This window comes from Canis aureus, chromosome 15, assembly GCF_053574225.1.
Source record: "Canis aureus isolate CA01 chromosome 15, VMU_Caureus_v.1.0, whole genome shotgun sequence".
Classification (NCBI taxonomy): Eukaryota; Metazoa; Chordata; class Mammalia; order Carnivora; family Canidae; genus Canis; species Canis aureus.
The window spans coordinates 1,998,455-2,017,968 of NC_135625.1; the positions used below are offsets into that span (position 1 = coordinate 1,998,455).

A 19,514-nucleotide genomic window follows, 5' to 3' on the forward strand; every position below is an offset into this window, starting at 1 on the left:
GCTATATGGGGTCTCTAGGGCTCTACACCACAGCACCTGCTTCCCACCCCAGCTACTGACCTGCAGGAAGGGGGGGCTCTCTGTGGACGGGGAGACATGGGCTGGTCTCCACGCGGTCTAGCCCCTGAGCATCACGTCTGGGATTTGCTGTCTTGTGGCTCTTGATGCATCCCTCAAACTGTAAACGCCATGTGTAGGGGGATTGATACAGCACATGGTCTCCTATCTTTTTATTTTCTTTAGATTAAAAACAATCAAAGAGAGAAATCATAACAAATTGCTTGTGTTTCCTTTGGCCGGTTCATTTTAATTCCTCACGCGAAAATGTACATTAATGTCTCACAATTTAGTTCTAAAGTTAACTCCTTCCTTGTGAGTGCTGGTCCATGGACAATAGAGCTTTTCACAAAGAGAATAATAATAATCAAATAATGTAACCAATTTTCACCTAAAACATTCAGCTTTGGGTTACTGGAAGGTGGAGGAAGAACTTGAGAAGCCTGAGGTTATTGGGCGCATTATCTCCTTATTAATCCTTTAAAATGTCCCCCCCACCCCCCCACACACAATGGTTTGCAGTCATCTTGTGCACAATTACCTTGACTGTAATTTTTATTTTTAGCTATTTTTCTATACACACAGTAGCTCTCTTTTTAAAATGTATGTTTTTTTTTGTTTTTGTTTTTTTTTAATTTTTTAATTTATTTATTACAGTCACACAGAGAGAGAGAGAAAGGCAGAGACACAGGCAGAGGGAGAAGCAGGCTCCATGCACCGGGAGCCCGACGTGGGATTCGATCCCGGGTCTCCAGGATCACGCCCTGGGCCAAAGGCAGGCGCTAAACCTCTGCGCCACCCAGGGATCCCTAAAATGTATGTTTTATTAGTTATTATAATATTTTATGAAAATTAAATAATTACGATGGCAAATGACACTGCCCTAAATAGCTTTGGCACAAACAAGCGATTAGTTCCGGAAGAGCCTGCCACACACCCGTTGGGCAAGCCAACCATGCAAGGTCCTAGGAGGAGCCCCTACTAGTGAGAGCTCAGGCAGGAAGCATTGAAGGAGTCACGTAATCCTCCCAGTTGATTAAATGCAAAATATGAAGGACTCACAGACACACACACGCACAGCTTTCTGCCTACTCACGCATTCTAAATCATCGATACCTTGGCATAAACTTGCAATTAGCGAGCTCCTATGGTGTTAGAAAGCAAGAGGGGCTGCTCCGCCAGCAAGAAAGAAGACCACACCTAATGCCTTCAAAACTGAACCAAGAGAGATTAGTTGGTGGAAGATGTACCAGCCTCCATCTGGGGAGAGAACGGAGCAGGCGTCAGCTTCCCCCCGTGATGTCAGGAACAAGGGGAAGGACCGGGCACCCCAAAGGGCTCTGGTACCCACTCCAGAATCCCTCTCCCTGCAGGGGGTTGCTGGAAATCCTTCCGGGAACTACGACATGATACGTTTGAGTAACGTCCTAATCCCTCACCACGCACACAGCTGCTCCTAGGAGAGTGAGGTGTGTGTGGGCGCAGCAGGCTGGAGGGACGGTCTCTCGAGGAAGGGAGTGTGTGCTGCCAAAGGAGGCTGTTTCTCGCCCCTAATGCAAGGCTGCTGCAGGAGAGGGCGGGGGGCATCCTGAGAAACAGGATGGGGAAGAGGAAGGCAAACACGAGTGTCCCGGACACGACGGGGCCCAGGGCCCAGGAGCCTAGGGGACTCGGGTGCAGCAGCACCTGCCCGGGAAAGCTTTCTAAGAGGAAGCTTTCGTTCTACCAGCAATATGTGCTCTTCCCTCTTGTCTACTCTGCGTGGGTCACTTCTCCACGATGCATCTGAGCCCCCTGAGGGGAAAAACCCATCGTTAGCACAGAAAAGTCTGCACTGGAGCCACTGACTAGACAGTAGGACAAACTTCCCCATCCTGGTCCTGAAAACCATTTGCATCTGCTCAAGTAAGAGCAGAGAGTGGGCAGTTTGGGCTGCTACCTGGGGCCCTTCCCCACCTTCCTCCCTTGCGGGTACAGAGCTCTCCCTGTGACAGAGGCTTCACACGTCACAGACTCACTTCTCCAGCCAGCGGGAAGTTTATAGGATATGGCATATGACCCAATCACAGCCAATCCAGCAGGTCGGGAAGTCTGTGGGGGCATATCTTGGAAATGTGTTCCTCCACCATGAGTCCCCAGCCCTCTCTCACTGCCCTGGGCCTTGTCCTGAGAGGACAGCACCCCCGGGAGGAGGTGCAAGCTGAGAAAATGCCCGTGAAATCCACCCAGAAGCTTGATGCGTTTGCACCATTAGAGGAACACTGGATCCCTATCTTCAGACTTCTTGGTGTTGAGAGAGACAGATCTCTACCGTTTTAGCCATTTTAGGTCATATAGTGTCCCTGCCAAGACGATTTCTGCAATCGGGAAAACAAAGAAGAAATAGAGCATTAAGGTTCCTACCTAAAACTTAGATTTCTAGGGACCTCAGCCATTGGGGAAATAGCTACAAATAGAGCAGATTGGCGAAGCGCAGTAGACCTGCCGTATGCGGGAGCCCAGAAGCCCTACAACAGACCCCGTGCGTTTTTATCCCCAAGGGAATTCTGCAACTCTCCTAATATTTGGAGTTAATCCTAAAACTGTAATTCATAAGGAAATGCGTCCATGTGAGTGGCCCCCTGAGGAAGGCACCGGGTGAAGAAATGAGAGAGTCGCTAGGAAGAGAGACCAGAAGCTATAAGACGCCTGTGATCCATGAGCCCAGACAAGGCTTGCTCAGCCCCGCTCTGCCCCCGAGGCTGCGCAAGGGGCGTCAGCCTGGCCTCATCCTCAGAGAGCCCACATGTCACCTGAGAGTCTGAGGGAACAGGCAGGAAGGGCTTAAAACTGAAGGTGGCAGTAACAGTAGCTGTGGCGTGAGGAAGACAGAAGTTTGGGGGGATATGGGAGGATCTGACCATTATAGTAATCTGGGATATTCAGTCTGTGAAAAATCACATTTATAACACAAAACTGATTATTAGCCAATATCAAAAGTTCCCACACTTATCTATCTTATATATTTATCTATCTTCTATCTATCTATCTATCTATCTATCTATCTATCTATCTATCTATCATCTATCTATCTATCTATCTATCTATCTGTCTATCTATCATCTATCATCTATATCTAGTTTAGAAACACCCTAGGAAAACATATTTTTGCTTTTCTGTAATTAGAATTTATGGTTTAAACCTCTCCTCTGACAATTTAAAATAAATTTTAAAAATTCAGTGAGTACTGAATGTGCAAAAATCTGAGTCCAGGTTAAGTGTACCTTTTTTTTTTTTTTTTTTACTTTTTCCACTTTTAAAGCTTCTAAGCTTGAGGTCAATGTGACATTTTATTTCAAACAAATACTGCCAGAAATTTGAACTTGCTGACAATAGCATGATTTTTGTGGAATATGGTATGTGTGAGGTGGTTACTTTCTTGTTTCAAAGAGGAGGCTGCTGTGTTTGGGGATGCTTGTTCTGTGATCTTTTTTTTTTTTTTTTTTTTTTTTAATTTATGATAGTCACACAGAGAGAGAGAGAGAGAGAGAGAGAGTCAGAGACATAGGCAGAGGGAGAAGCAGGCTCCATGCACTGGGAGCCCAATATGGGACTCGATCCCGGCTCTCCAGGATCGCGCCCTGGGCCAAAGGCAGGCGCCAAACCACTGCGCCACCCAGGGATCCCTTGTTCTGTGATCTTTTGTGCTTGTAAGAGATCAGATCAAAGTATATTTAATATATAAGAGAAAAGCCTGGTCCTATTACTGTATGGCTTACATGCATTATGTTATATTCAGTTAGAAACAAGGCAACTAAAACAGCATATATGATTTAAAAAGTAGAAATGTGTTTTCTGTTAATATATAATGCAACACAGATTATTTTATGAGCATTATATAAAACTATGCAATTTAAAAGGAACGATGGGTTTTGTAAAGGGTTATAACAACTACCATAATGCATATCCCTGAAAAAATATGCAAATGAATGATGAAATACCACGTGGATTAGTTTTACTAGAATTTCATCTTATTCTTAGTATTTTTAGTTGTATTTTGAATGAAGAGCTATCAGGTAATAGCTAACACATGCATATCACTGTTAAAATTTGGAAGCATTTGTGTTCCGTCATGAGTAAGACTCTGATGACGTGGAAACGGCCCGATGTGGAGACCCGGCGCTCCTCCTGTTTGCACCCACTTGTCTCCCTGTGGTAAAGTATCAGCCTCCAGCTCCCTGCCCCTGCAGAAGTGGGACTGGCCGGTGGCCTGAGTTGGAACTAGTATGGAAAGGAACACCTAATCTGTGGTATTTTGTTATAACGTCCCAATCCAGCTCATTAGCAGGGGTGGACTGTGCACACAATGACATGGCCCAACCAAACCTCGCATCCCTGAGGCCCGTAGCTCAGTGCCCCCCTCTGTAGCCTACCTGTATGGGGGACACATCATGTGGACTCAGGTTTTTGCACAAGAATATCTTATGGTAATTGTGATACAGCAAGACTTTAGCTCATTGGCAGAAGGTGCCAAGCATTTTTTTTTTTTTTTGGAAGTATATATGGTCAATATCGTCTCCATGTTTGGCAAAATTCAACGTGCTTACTGAGTCTGAGGTGTGGGCAATGCGAGAACCCCTCCTTCGTTTGGGGCCTGCTATCTTAAGGGAGGCATCCAGGCTCCTCAGTTGGAGGAGAGATGGGCGTTCATGGGGCCCAGTCCCAATGTTCTCTAGGAGTCTGGAGAGCAAAGGATGTCTACACTGGCAGAGAATTACCTGGAGCTCTGCCCGAGAGATTTAGCACAGGTGGAGCAAAGCAGTGCTCTTGACTCAAACCCAAGCACACTCCCGGATGGGACCTTTGACAAGGTAACGATGTTCAGGAATGAACACAGCCACCAGGTCAGTGTCCGCAGAGTAAGCGATGGTGGGGCATCCGTGCTAACGCACCCCCGCCAGTTCCATGTCACCACGACCACACGTAGCACAACCGGGTATTGTGAGTTCTGGATGAATGAACTCATTCATTCATTCCCTAGAGTGAATAGGGAAGTACACCGCACTGTCCACTGTTCACACACACACACACGCACACACACACACACACATCTCTAGTCACGTCAGTCCCTAGACAGAACCTTCATCAATATTTAGCAAATAAAGGAGACCGGAGAATAATGACCAAAGAGGATGCCCTCAGCCAGGGCACGAACCTATCATGTTCTATGGGACCACGACCCTTCCTCCTCACAAGTAAGTGGTAGGAAGAAACAAAAGGAGGAAAAGACTACGGTAGACAAAATGGGTTTTAAAGATGTAAAAACAAAATGCTAACCCCTCCCCCCCAAAAAAAATACAAAAAAAAAAAATGCAATGAGTAGAACTCATCTGAATCCAATTTGAAAAGGCTGAAGTCTCAAGATATTTTTGACTCTGAATTCTATACCACGTGAACCTGTATATAGAAAATAAAGAAATCTTCCTATTAGAAGAAAAAGAAGGGATCCCTGGGTGGCGCAGCGGTTTGGCGCCTGCCTTTGGCCCAGGGCGCGATCCTGGAGACCGGGGATCGAATCGCACATCAGGCTCCCGGTGCATGGAGCCTGCTTCTCCCTCTGCCTGTGTCTCTGCCTCTCTCTCTCTCTCTGTATGACTATCATAAATAAATAATAATAATAAAAAAATGTTTAAAAAAAAAAGAAGAAAAAGAAGCAGTCAAGTAAAAGAAGCGTAAGTAAAGCCACTCGACATTTGTGTACCGAGGGGAAAAATTTTGCCCTCAGGCTTTTTTTCTCTTTTTGAGACTTATTTATTTATTTGGGGGGGGGGCGGACAGAGGGAGAGAGAACCCCAAGCAGGCCCCACACTCAGTGCTGAGCCCAGTGGGCCTCGATCCCAGGGCCCTGAGATCAGGCCCTGAGCCAAGATCAAGAGCGGGAAGCCTCACCGACTGACCGAGCCGCCAGGCGTCCTGCCCCAGGCTTTTACAAAACCTCTCTGATGATGCGGTTTGATGAAAACAGGCACTTCCAGCCTGGCTTTCGGCCGCTACACACCTAAGTGTTGTCCCTGCAGGAAGCTCCTGCTTTGGGCTCATTAGTTCCATGGTGCATTGGGATAATTCACCGATAACAAAAGGAAAATGATTTTTAGGTATTGATCCCAACAGCCTGAGTTCTTTCCACGCGGCCCCGCAGACGCGGGCTCGGGGCCCCTGCACAGCCCCCGCGCAGCACAGGCCTCCCACGTCCCCTGGACGTAGTTAGCTTCCCCGCTGCTGGCAGTGAGCACACTGGCTCCCCCAGGCCCGCCAGGCCCCCAGGTCCCACCAGGCCCCACTCCCCTTCACGGGCCTTTGCTCTGAAGCTCTTGCTCACAAAGCCTGGAATAAAACTGATGGTAACTCGGATCCTCATTTATATCCGGGAAAATCCTACACAAGACTAAGCATTTGAATACACAGCAAGAATGTATTGTGTTTTTTTTTTTTTTTTTTTTTAAGATTTTATTTACTTATTCATGAAAGACACAGAGGGACAAGTGGGCTCCCTGCGGGGACCTGATGGGGACTTGATCCCAGGACCCCGGGGTCTCGACCTGAGCCAAAGGCTCAACCTCTGGGCCACCCAGGCGCCCCAACAACAAGAATCAAAAAAAAAAAAAATCTGCACAGTATTTAGGTCACGGTTTAAATACTTCACTTGGGGGGGCGGGTGACTCTACAGAAGAAGTGAAGCGCCTGTGGACACTGGGGACTGTCTTCCTGGCCCTGGAGAGGGTGGCCTGTCACCTGGGCCAGGCCCCAGCGCCGAGGAGCAGGAAGGCCCCCGAGGGCCCCGGAGCCCTGAGCCACTGCCCGGGCCGAGCACAAGCTCCCCCTGCGGGGAGCTGCTCCTCAGGAAGCAGGTCGCTCTGGCTCGAAGGTTCAATCTGTGGCTCTGGCCGTGGCCACGCCTGCTGTCCTCTGCAGCTGCCACCCTCCAGCCCCTGGCCCCTGGCACTGTCCCCGCACCCCTTGTTTTGTCTCCCGCCCTCCTGGCCCGTTTCGATCGGGCTTTCCTGCACCTTGTATCGTTCTCCGCATCCCACCGGATGCCTCCTGGGTCTGCTCGCCCAACACCTCGCCCCCTCGCCCCCCACCCAGTCCTGCCCGGACGACACCAGGCTCTCCCCGCGCACCTCGGCTGGTGGCTGCAGCAGCCCCGACCTCGTCTCACCTCCACCGGCGCGTGGGAGCTGCGCACAGTTCCAGTTGCACACGGGGGCCCCATGGTTCACTACTCGGGGAGTACTAGGGACCTTCCTAACTCGCCTTTCTTTTTAAGAAACAAGTCGTGTAATAATCATAATCACCATTATCCCTTGGCTGAACGGGATGAATCACTACAAATATTGTTAACGTTTTTCCCATGGGTACACCATGTAACACATGAAAAACCTGGGGGGGGGCACAAATGGCATGCAGTAGGCTCTCTGAAGAGTTTCTTTAAGAGTTCAAATTATTATACAAGGAAACATCCGAGTTGAATGAAAAAGGAGATGCTGCATGCAAAATAAGCCCCGGTTAAGAGGTATATTAAATCTATTTGTGGCATCTTCATGATTTTTGACTAATTTATCTGACTAGGTAAACTAATTTTTTTGAGACTTCATTCAATACTGTCATTCAATACACTTACAAGCAAATCAGATGTAAAATAGCCTATTTGTTTCCATGCGTGCTTTGTAAAACCTGTCCATTCATTTAAAATATTTATCCATGGGGCCCTCTGGGTGGCTCAGTGGTTGAGCGTCTGCCTTCGGCCCAGGGCGTGATCCCGGGGTCCTGGGATCGAGTCCCGCATCGGGCTCCCCACAGGGAGCCTGCGTCTCCCTCTGCCTGTGTCTCTGCCTCTCTCTGTCTCTGTGTCTCTCATGGATAAATAAATAAAATCTTAAAATAAAATATTTATCGAACACTTAATAAAGAAATGTCTTTAAAGCCCAAGGAAATTGGCTGCAAGGGGTGGATTTGGGGACCTTCCCAGGCCAAGAACGGGAATCTCAGAGGGCGATAATCTGGCATCACTTCCCATAGGTCACTTACCCAGCCCCCTAACGCAGCCACTTACTCACTTACTAATAAAAAACGATGTCCTACCGCATGTCAGGCACAGGCCGGGCGTGTGTTACAAATTTAGTGGGAGATTTCGACAAGTAAACAGGAGGACTGTGGGTGACAGAGGTAGGAGCCTCGGGACAAGGTGCAGCCTCTGAGTTAGGGCACGCGGCACGCACAAGCTTCCCAAGCTGATGGCTCCAGGAATGGGAGCTGCTCAGGGTGGAGGAAAGACCCTCTTGAGGCCTCAGTGCAAGACAAAGCCAAACATATTGAAAAGGCATCAACAAAACTATTTTTTTTTCCCAGAGAAAACTTTTATATGGTAATTTTTAGGAATTATAAACAAGTTCCCTGAAAGATACAAGGATGACAGTGTTTAACACACACCCCTTGGAATAGGTCATCTGGGGACCTACAATGCAGATAATTGAGTAACTTGAATTTAGAAAGACATTAAAATTTAAAAAACAGACAAATTATACACAAAATCCCCTTTACACTCCTTCCAGGTTTTTTCTGTAAATGTTTTCTTTCTCTTTTTTCTTTTTTTTTTTCTTGGGGGAAGGAGGGAGGGGCAGGACAATATCCGATTATTTATAGTGGTAAATTTCAAGGAAAAAGAATTTTTTGGATTAGGAGCAGAAACTAAGTTTCTCACCACAAAAGACTGAGAGACAAAAAAAAAAAAAAAAAAAAAGACTGAGAGACTAACACAGAGCCAGCGCAGACACATTTAATATGATTGATTATGACAATACAAAAGATACTACTATTATTGAAATCCAAGGAGGATGGGAACATATCTGTGGGGTGACTCTCTTGTAACATGGCACCAAAACTGACTTAAGACATAAACCTAGGTCAAGTATGACATTCATTTAATTGAAAATAAATGGGTAAATATGTTAAAAATTGCAATGGAATGATTTTTTTTCTTATCGATGATTGCATTACGTCATCAGTTGATCCTGCAAACGGATTTCCTGCATTAACTACTCTGTTTTATTCACATAAAGCATGCATTTCCTTAATAGGCATTCCCCTCTTTATTTTGAGATCATCCCAATCTTAAAAATGAGTTTTAGTCATGTTTTAACGAGTGTGCTCTCATTATAACTTTTTTTTTTTTTTTTTAATAAAGCTTTTCGAGAATGTATTTGAATTCTGGCCTACAACTTTGAGGCGTCCCTGCCTCAAATCATCCCTGGAATGGATGATTCCATTCCAGACCCAGGAGGTAAGAGCGTGTGCCTGCATGTGTGTGACTCTCATACGTCACAATGACAGTATTAGCAGCATAGTCACTTAAAATAACGATAGGTCTTCAGAAGATTGTCATCACATTTAACACGCGGTGTTTACATCTATGGGACGCCCACCCCCGTGGGGCTGAAAACTCTGTATCACTTTGGCTTCCCCCCGAATCTATCAACAGCCTACTGTTGACCGGAACCCTTACCAATAACACGAAGCCTTGATTAACACATATTCGAATGTCATATGTACTATATACTAAATTCTTACAATAAAGTCAGCTAGAGGAAAACGTGTTATGAAGAAAATCATATAGAAGAGAAAATACATTTTCAGTATTGTGTTGTAGTTATGAAAAAAAAAATCTGTGTATGAGGCAGTTTAAACCTGTGTTGTTCAAAGGTCAACTGTACTAGAAATGAGTTTAATTTTCTTAATGCTAATATAAGTATTTCAGAACAATTTATATATTTATATATTTATAAATATAAATATAAATTACATAAATCCTTGAACTAAAGTCTAACTTGCTGCAGCTCCAAGAAGTCAGGAGTAAAAACGCAAAATTGTTTCCTGTGGCCTGGCAGGGAGGCTCCGGGAAGTAAAATTATGCATATTTACTCCTAACGCCTTTTGAAAAACTGGTAACAAGCAGTAATAAATTCTAAGGGTGCTCATCTTTGTTGATAAATGATGTAATCGTTATTACAAAAATAAAAATAAAAAACCTACAGAGTTTGGGCTCTGTGGTCCAGTGAGGTACCCATTGTCCTGATGACATTTTATTTTGCTGGGGACACGGGTAGTTTGCCGCAATGTCTGGAGTCATTCTGCAATTATCAGGAACTCCATTTAGTTTTCTCATCTGTAACACTCACAAAGAGAAGCCCTCCAGGTCATCTAAGTCAAGAAATAGACCCTTTACCAACCACCCCTGGGCAACCCTATATTTTTTCTTCTCTGTTCAAAAAAACAAAAAACAAACAAAAAAACATGAATTGATCCCTTTGGGGGTCTCCCACTGTAAGAGAACGATAGCGGTGAGGTTTGTAAAGTGGATAAGAAAATACTGTTTTTATTAACAGTATGGGCTTTTCAAAGAAGCCCAAATCAATTTCAAACTCTGCTATAAACCTTGTGATATTAATTCCCTAAACACCCTTATGAAAAAAAAATCAGTAAATATAATGAATTCCCAATATGCCATATAACTAGGGAGTAAAATCATAGTGCATAAAATAACATCCCCAAATGGACTATAAAATCTTAACTTCTTGAGGGAAGTAATGCATATGAGTCTGAAACACGAAAATGAAGTTTCGAAGCGAAACACGAAAATGAAATTTCGAAGCCGGAGTGTGTCCTGATTGCGTAATCTAGAAGAACTCCAAACTTGTAAGAAAAAGACCGACGCATGCATTGAGCATGTTGTTTTTAAGATGGTTTCATTTATTCATTGGAGACAGAGCGAGCAATAGAGAGAGAGAGAGAGAGAGAAAGAGCACGAGCAGCAGGGACCGAGGGAGAAGCAGGAGCCCCACTGAGCGGGGAGCCCGACGCGGGGCTCGATCCCAGGACCCGAGACCGTGACCTGAGCCGCCCGCACACGGCTCATCCTGAACAACGTATGTCTAACCCTTAAGTCTTGTTCAGGCCTGGCTGTGGGCTCAACGGTGTGGCTCAGAGGGAGGACGTGCCCGACATTTTACAGCTTGGAAACGACTTTCCTCTGTGTTACTGAGCTTGATGGTGGGACTGGATGCTGGTCTGCTGCCCGCCTACCTACCCCGGGGATCTTGACTGTGTCCCTTTATCTCCGTGTTGCTCGGCAGCTCCAGGGTAACGTGGGGGTGGTTATGACATTCATCTCGTGGGGTTATGGAGAGGATGGAACCATCAGTGGGCACCGCCCCCCCGGCTGGGCCCCCCGGCTGTGGTGGTTGGGTGGCCCCCCAATGCACGAGGCAGGGTGCATCTGCCAACAGAGGGGGGCTCCAGGGCCTGAGCTCCGGCGCTGGGACACCAAGCAGGCAGGCCTGTAGGAAAGGCCACCCGGATGAGCAGAACTCCTGGCAGCAGTGTAGACAAGACCCACCCATGTGGGGCGCAGGCCAGTGACCCAAGTGCCCCGGGGAGCAGGTGGGCCGCCCTGCTTGTGCCAAGAGCCACAGTGGAGTGGAGAAAACAGAGGCCGGGAGGGGAGGTGACAGCTTCCGAGGTGAACCAGGCTTGGGCGGGTGCTGGAGGCAAGTGGGGCTGCAGCTGGGGGATGGAGGGGGCCCAGGCACCCTGAAGGCACCACGCCCGGGGCCCAGGGCCTGGGCAGAGCCGGGGCCTAGCTGGGTCCAAACAGGGCACGACCCGCTCTGCAGGACACGCGTGAATGTGAGAGCGAGGCCCTGAAGCCGCCTCACCGAGTGAAGCACCGAGTGAAGTGAGTGTCGGGTGGGGATGGGTGGTGGTGAGCGGGAGGCTGGGAGACCCAGGGCGACCCACTGCCACCACCAGCTCCCCTTCCCGCTGGCCGGCGCCCCCGGGTTAGCGCCCCACCCAAGTGCCCTCTGTGGGTCTCTCCATCTCGCTTTAACTTACACACACGAGCATCGAGCTCCACGTGCTTGTGGGCTGCGGGGCTAGACCAGCAAGTGTGGACAAGGAAGGAGAAGAAGAAAAAGCCGGGGTGCCAGATGGGGTCGGGAGAGGCGGGGGAGGGAGGCCAGGGCCGCGGCAGGGGGCAGGAGGAAGACAGGAGGCGGGAGAGCGCGGAGGCCCCGCGGGGAAGGTCGGGGAGCCTCCTGCGGGGTCAGGCCTCGGTGGGGAGGCCGGAGACCTGCAGAAGGCACGACCTCTGTCCACGTGAGGCCCGCGCCCGCTCCGGGACATGACACGGCTGACTTACAGCACAGCCTGGGAGAACTTCTGGAAGTAGGCAGCTAAGGGCCTCGCGGGAAGGCTGGGGGTGGAGGCCCGCACGCGTGTGCAGAGCCTGGCCCGGCCCGTGCACGGACGCGGAGTGTGCATCTCCACAAGCAGACCACGTCGGGGAGCCGGAGGTGCTAGCCCCGAATCACAGTGCCCATCGGGAGGTCATGAAAGGGTTTGTGCTCCGGCACCGCTTCACCCCCCGGATCAATTGTCTCCCCAAACCATGTTATTTCGGACAGAACAGAAGTTGATACGAAAGCCCCCGTGACTCAGTATTAACATACGTGGGATCTATGACGGGTCCCACGGGGATTTCCTGCTGATGGCAGGTCAGTAGCACCATTCTTTTTCCCCAAGTAGGTTGAGAAATCTGGACTTTCACGTGTCTTGCACCATTTCACCTGTCACCACACCATTGCAGTGACATCGGGAAAGTCGGGAGCATTTTCTCCCTTTTCTGGTAAAGCCAGACGCTATGAATAGCTGGCCCCTTGTCTCATCATGCTGTGGGATACAGATTCCCAGTTAAGATGTCCAGAAAGAGGGAACACAGTCAACACTCCTAGAACTACCCATAGCGCTTATCAAGTCAGGCAGGACTAAAATAGTTAAGAGTTTATCATCAAGGCCACGTGACAAACACTGTAAATTCAGACTGAATTTCAATGACATGAAAAAATTCCATGAAAATAGGACATTGCATCAGGGTTTTATTTTGTCTACCTGTGCACCAAAGAATTACATAAATATATATATATATATATATATAATTTATATAATTTTTAAAAATATATAATCTTAAAAATATAGCATATATAATTTATATAATTTTTTAAAAATTATATAATTTTTAAATTATAAAAATTTTAAAATTATAGAAATTTATATAATTTATATATAAATATATGATTATATACAAAATTATATATTACATATAAAATATATATTATATGTTATATGTTATATTATATATTATATATTATATAATATATGTTATAAAATTATATATGATTATATATATATAGAATATATATTTAAGGTATTTGAGGTATTTATATGATACACACACACATAAAGCCACCTGCCTGATTGATTTTTATTATTTTTATTTTTATTTTTTTTTAATTTTTATTTATTTATGATAGTCACAGAGAGAGAGAGAGAGAGAGAGAGGCAGAGACACAGGCAGAGGGAGAAGCAGGCTCCATGCACCGGGAGCCCGACATGGGATTCGATCCCGGGTCCCCAGGATCTCGCCCTGGGCCAAAGGCAGGCGCCAAACCGCTGCGCCACCCAGGGATCTCCCTGATTGATTTTTAAATGATATCCAAGGAATGAACACAATCTCAAGGGTTAGCAACCCTTATAACCTGAATTCTCTATTTGGTTAGGAATTTAACATCCCGAATATTCCCCACTATGGTTTAAACCACTGCTGCGATATTAGGTTTCTTGTATCTTTAACTGAGGTATTGTTTTGACCAAATACAGTATAATTTGTCGGGAAAATAATCAGGATTTTGATGCTTTGTTATCAACTTAATTTTAATCAAGTGGTTGACTCAGTGGGGTCCTAAATAACTCCTGGGGAAATACTGAAGAATTCCACTTAACTGGGATAAACACACAATGACACGTCTCAAGGCATGCGGAACCAAGAACTTATCTACAATGAATTAAAAGATGCTCTAAAATACAGTAAAGTATCCACGGAAGGAAGAAACCGGAGACGCTAACTCTTCCTCCGTGCAACCCTGGAGGGGTTTTGAAGATTAGAGACGCAGATTCAGTCTCTCGTTTGCTGCTGACTTGAGCCTTACTTTTCTGATGGCTTGTTTTTGTCTTTGTGGGATCCACACCGGAACGCGTTCCCACTCCTGTGAAAGAATTCCTGTCCCCCGTCTGTGTGGACCTCATCAGAGTTGACATGAGGACCATGCCTCCCACACGACTTAAATGATGCAACTACAAGCATCTGCTATCTGGAGTTCGGTGTCGGTGCTCACTTCGGTAGGACACGTCCTGAAATCGGGACGGGACAGAGAAGCTTTGCATGGTGTCTGTGCAAGGATGACACCCACATTCCGGGAAGAGGTTCACGTTTTGATCAAATACGTTTCAATAAAAAATAAATACCTAAAAGCACTTATGCAATAGAATTAAAAATTTATTATAAAGCTTTAAAATGTGTGACTTTAATGTCAGTGTTTTATTTTATTATTTTTAAGATTTTATTTATTTATTCATGAGACACAGAGAGAGGGAGAGAGGCAGGGACCCAGGCAGAGGGAGAAGCAGGCTCCATGCAGGGAGCCCGGCGTGGGACTCGATCCCGGGGCCCCGGGGTCATGCCCTGGGCTGAAGGCGGCGCTGAACCACTGAGCCCCCCGGGCTGTCCAATGTCAGTGTTTTAATTCAAAATATCATTTGATAAAGATGAAATCACCAGTTTGTCCCTATTAGCCTATGTGTGATCAGAGCGCCCAGTGTGTGTATGCGTCCGGCGAGCAGCTCTGGGGGGCACCTGGCCGGCTACGTCGGCGGAGCATGAAACTCTCGACCTCAGGGCTGTGAGTGGGAGCCACAGGCCACTTGAAAAGCCTAAGTAACGCTGCTGGGAATTGGCTGTTCTTGAACGCCCGCTACATTGCACGCGCTTTCCTAGGGGTAGAAAATACGGAAATTAAAGTGAACCGTCCGATTGTCGGAGCTCAAACGGTAGCGAACAGACGATCGTCACCCTGTCCTCAGCGTGCACGGACCATTTCCCATGTTCGTTCTAGAAATAACCCCCGAGTGGTGGCCCTGAGCTCGGCAGCCCCGCGGCCGTCGGGGGAGAGCGCTGCTCGGTGGCTCGGGGGGCAGGGGGGCTGCTGTGCGCCCGCCAGGTGTCGGCGCCACCGTAGAGCAGAGGCTGAGTGACGACATTGGTGCTGGTTGTGCTGTGACGTGGGGCGATGCCTCCGGGACATCGTGGTGGATGATGCGGACGCTGCCGGGACAGCAAAGCAGGGCTAAGAGGAGAGGGCAGGGTGCGGGGTGCCGTGTTGGGCCGGGGGTCACGGGGTGCCTACTGGGGCGGGCCCGGGGAGAGAGGGGAGGAGGATTGGGGTGCAGGGGTTAGACGGACGCCTGTCCTTGGTGGGCTGCTCTGAGAGCCAGGCCTTCGGCTCAGGGTCGGGAGGAGAGACGGTTTGCAGGCCAAGGCCAAACCCGCACCGAGCTTTAGGGGATCAGGCTGTTAGTATAAAGGGAAGGGGGAGCTCTGGGAGCGTCGCCTCGGGAGCAAGCGGCCTCTGCAGCCCTGGAAGCAGGAATCCCAGGGCTGGTTGCAGACTGCACGGCCCGGCCCAGCCCGCTCTGGGGGCTACGAACCTTAATCACACGGTAAACCGAGTCACCCACCCTCTCCGTGCAGCTCTCTCAGAGGCGGGATACATGCACGTGCAGACACGAGCAATAATTAGACCAGCGACGCCTCTCACTGCAGGTGTTTCCTTCAGCTGAATCCATCCCTTTGCAGTTGGCCCTGGCCTCTCCTCAAAGACTAAGGACTGAGCCCACCGCAGGTGTCTGTGCTCTGTAGGGGCCAATTGCTCGCTGTCCCTCGACGTCAGCGTGGTTAGAGAAACAGATATGAGTGGACGAGCAAGCGCCCGGAACACAAATTAAAAAAAAAAAAAAAAACACCCACTAATACTGAGGATAGCATCTTACACAATTTGGGGAAAAGCTCTGCGTCCTGTGTCCCCTTCTCTCTTACTCCGCTATCACTCGCGTAACCGGGGACCTCGCTCCCGGCCGGACTTCAGAGCATCTCTCGGTGGGGAGGCCTTGGCCAACCACGACCACGGCTTTCTTTTCTTGGTTGCCACGTGCTTCAGGTAAAAGACTGATTTGTACTTGCGGCCGCTCATTCATTCGACCAACAGGGTTCCCTCAACTAAGTATTGGCCGTGACAGTCCCGAGTCCACGAAGCTCGAGCAGAGCGATTTTGAGTTTTCGGGAGGCTGACATTTCAGTGACGCTATTCAGTGACACAGAAATGACGTCCTGGCGGAAGCGTCCCATGCTCATTGACTTACTCATGTGCCGTATCATTCATAGAGTCAACAGGGATCACCTCAGCACCTGCTGGGGGTGAGGCCCTGCACTAGGAATCGGGCACGAAGAGCAGGACAAGATGCTCACTTCACCACCCACAGGGCTTCCAGGCGCCGATTCAGAGGAAACGACACGGGCGCCTGACCACCTGCAGTACAGGGCATGGGGGTGATGACCAAGGGGGACTTTCTCCTCTTCCCCAGCGTGCGAGTGCATAGACGTGTGTTGGGATGTTGAAGAGCCACCCCGAGTCATCCTCTGGGACCTTGGGAGGTCCTCTTGCTTGGTTATGGTTGGGCTCTGAAGGACAGCCCTGGGCTTGAGGTCAAGGACTCGCCCCACGATGTGGACGCTGGTTGATCCCCCCTTGCTCGGTCGTATCCGCCCGTGTGCGCCCTCCCTCGTCTCTCGTCGACCTCTCCACAGCAACCTTCCATCCGGTCCCCTTGTTCCCCCTGTTTTCCTGGAAGAGTCTACTCTCCCAGAAGCTCTGTCTATGATGTTTCTAAAACCTAAGCAAGACGAGACTGGTGCCCCCAACAGATATCCCTCAGTGAGTTACTACTCACGGCGAATGAAACCAATGACCTTTGGCCTTGTGTGACCTGCCACCCGACCCCCTAACCCCTCCGTCCTTCCTCCAGGCATTACCCACCCCGTGTCGCTCTGGGCTCCCTGGCCTCCTGGCTGTCTTTGGGAGAAACCGACCACGTGTGGGCCCTCTGCCCGGAATGCCAGTCTCCTCTGGGCTCAACCCCTCTCTGTCTCCCAGACGCCACAAAGCTGGTTGGGCAGACGGGCCTTCCTCGCCTAACATAATGCACAAAAACATCCACCACCCTTTTATATCCTACGATCCCTCTACTCCTCTTCATTACTTGGCATATTTTTTTTCATGGGTTCTTAGGCCAGCAGCATAAGCTTGGTGGTAGATCCATGGATTTCAGAACTACAACAGGAATGTCGAAGGCGCCCAATGAACACTTATGGACAGAATAAATGAATGTCCACGGGAATAAACGTGCTTGAAACCCTAGGGCCCCAGTTGACTCTAGGTGAAAAGGAAGCAATACTCCCTCCCTACCCACACAGCAAACCCTCTGTGGTGCCAGGGAACCGGAGGCAGGAAAGCTCTCCGTACAATCTCAGGTGTGACAGTTAGATGTTTTATGGAGATTTTAGGCATCCTAACTGGCAGTAGTAATCAGCTTTCAAAACCTTCTTAGGATTCTGGTTTCATCAGATTGAGTAGTTTAAATTCCTTTAAAATTCTAGTTTTATGATCCTTTGTTTATAGCTAGTATTTTCCTCCAAAGCATAGTAAGATTCTGATTTATTTTTTGTTTTCATTTTGAGGCAAACATTGACGCGTTCACGTATTTTCCCAAAATCGTATCAGGTGCTTCAATTACAAGAAATGTGTTTCAGGGATCCCTGGGTGGCGCAGCGGTTTGGCGCCTGCCTTTGGCCCAGGGCGCGATCCTGGAGACCCGGGATCGAATCCCACGTCGGGCTCCCGGTGCATGGAGCCTGCTTCTCCCTCTGCCTGTGTCTCTGCCTCTCTCTCTCTCTCTCTGTGTGACTATCATAAATAAATTAAAAAAAATATATTTAAGAAATGTGTTTCAATCAGGCCAGGCCCAGTAAAATGCTGGAGGCGGCGAGGCTGTTCGTTGCTGCACTGTGTGCGATCGCATTGAGTTTCTCCCCACCTCCTAGCAAACCCTCACTGATCAGGGACAACGACTTGCTGCTAAATAAATTCAGGTTAATGTGAAGATGACAGTAAGCACCACCACCATCATCATCCTCATTATCCTAATTTCCTTTGCATTTACTTCAGAAGACAGGACCTGGGAAGAGGAGTCAATTCACCCAAAGGACTGGATTTTAAACTTGATTCCAACAGTAAGAGTTGGAAGTAAGAGTTCCAAGTAAGAGTTCCAAGAGTAAGAGCGACTGGAGGGAAGTCTGTGTTTCTAAAATATTTTTTTCAAATCCTACCATATATACAAACGTGCCTAAAAATCCCGGAATGTATTTTACGCACAGTCTCCAACATCTCAGAAGACATAGCTTACCATGTTAGATGGGCCGCCGTGACACCCGGCCGGTTTGTACAGGGAGGCTTTATTCTCCTTGGTCATTGATAAAGCATCCCAACTTTTTTTTTTTTTTGTAGTGTTTTTAAAATCATAAACTTTTATTTTATGTATACTCGACAAAGTTTTCAATGTGTGTAAATGATTTATTTCTATTTTTTTTCTCATAGAGTTTACCATTCCAAGGTGTTCATGACAGTATAGTTTTAGTTCCCTTGTGCTGACAACGTTCATGAAACTAAAATAATTCAAAAGCAAAAATACAACAAGCTAACCAAACTGAAGGAAAGAAAGGAAAGTAAATATCTTTCATTCCTTCCAAAATATATTGTTCCAAAATGATTGATGTTGATGTGCTTTTAAAGATTTTGCAAGTGTAGGGGATCTCTCGGTGGCTCAGTGGTTTAGCATCTGCCTTTGGCTCAGGGCGTGATCCTGGGGTCCCGGGATCGAGTCCCACATCGGGCTCCCCGCATGGAGCCTGCTTCTCCCTCTGCCTGTGTCTCTGCCTCTCTCTCTGTGTCTCTCATGAATAAATAAATGAAATCTTAAAAAAAAAATTTTTTTTGCAAGTGTCTACTTTTTTTCTAGATGAAATCTTTCTCAGGAAAGAGATCTTGTAGCTGTAACTTTGTAGAAGTTAAGAGAAAAAAGGCAAAAAAAAAAAAAGAAAGAAAAAAGGCTGGTGTGTCCATTTCATTTTCATAAAGTTCATAATATTTAAAAAATATAAACATTAAATTAAAGGACTCTAAACAACCGGGAACACCTGGGTGGCTCAATGGTTGGGCGTCTGCTTTCGGCCCAGGGTGTGATCCCGGAGTCCTGGGATCGAGCTCTGCATGGGGTTCCCTGCATGGAGCCTGCTTCTCCCACTGCCTGTGTCTCTGCCTCTCTCTCTCTCTCTCTGTGTCTCATAAATAAACAAAATATTTAAAAAAAAATAATTTAAAAAGGACTCTAAACCATAACTCAAGAAATTGACAGAG

At 47.6% G+C, this 19,514-nt stretch overlaps 1 protein-coding gene and 1 non-coding gene across 3 annotated transcripts in view; one reads left to right on the forward strand and one right to left on the reverse strand.

Annotated features, from left to right (window-relative positions):
- CSMD1 (CUB and Sushi multiple domains 1) overlaps window positions 1-19,514 on the reverse strand; it is a 1,870,054-nt gene that overhangs the window by 584,118 nt on the left and 1,266,422 nt on the right. The gene's annotated exons all lie outside the window — the stretch shown is intronic.
- On the forward strand, window positions 14,317-14,424 carry LOC144285176 (U6 spliceosomal RNA). Its single transcript, XR_013353559.1, has one exon. It is a non-coding gene; the product is annotated as a U6 spliceosomal RNA (small nuclear RNA).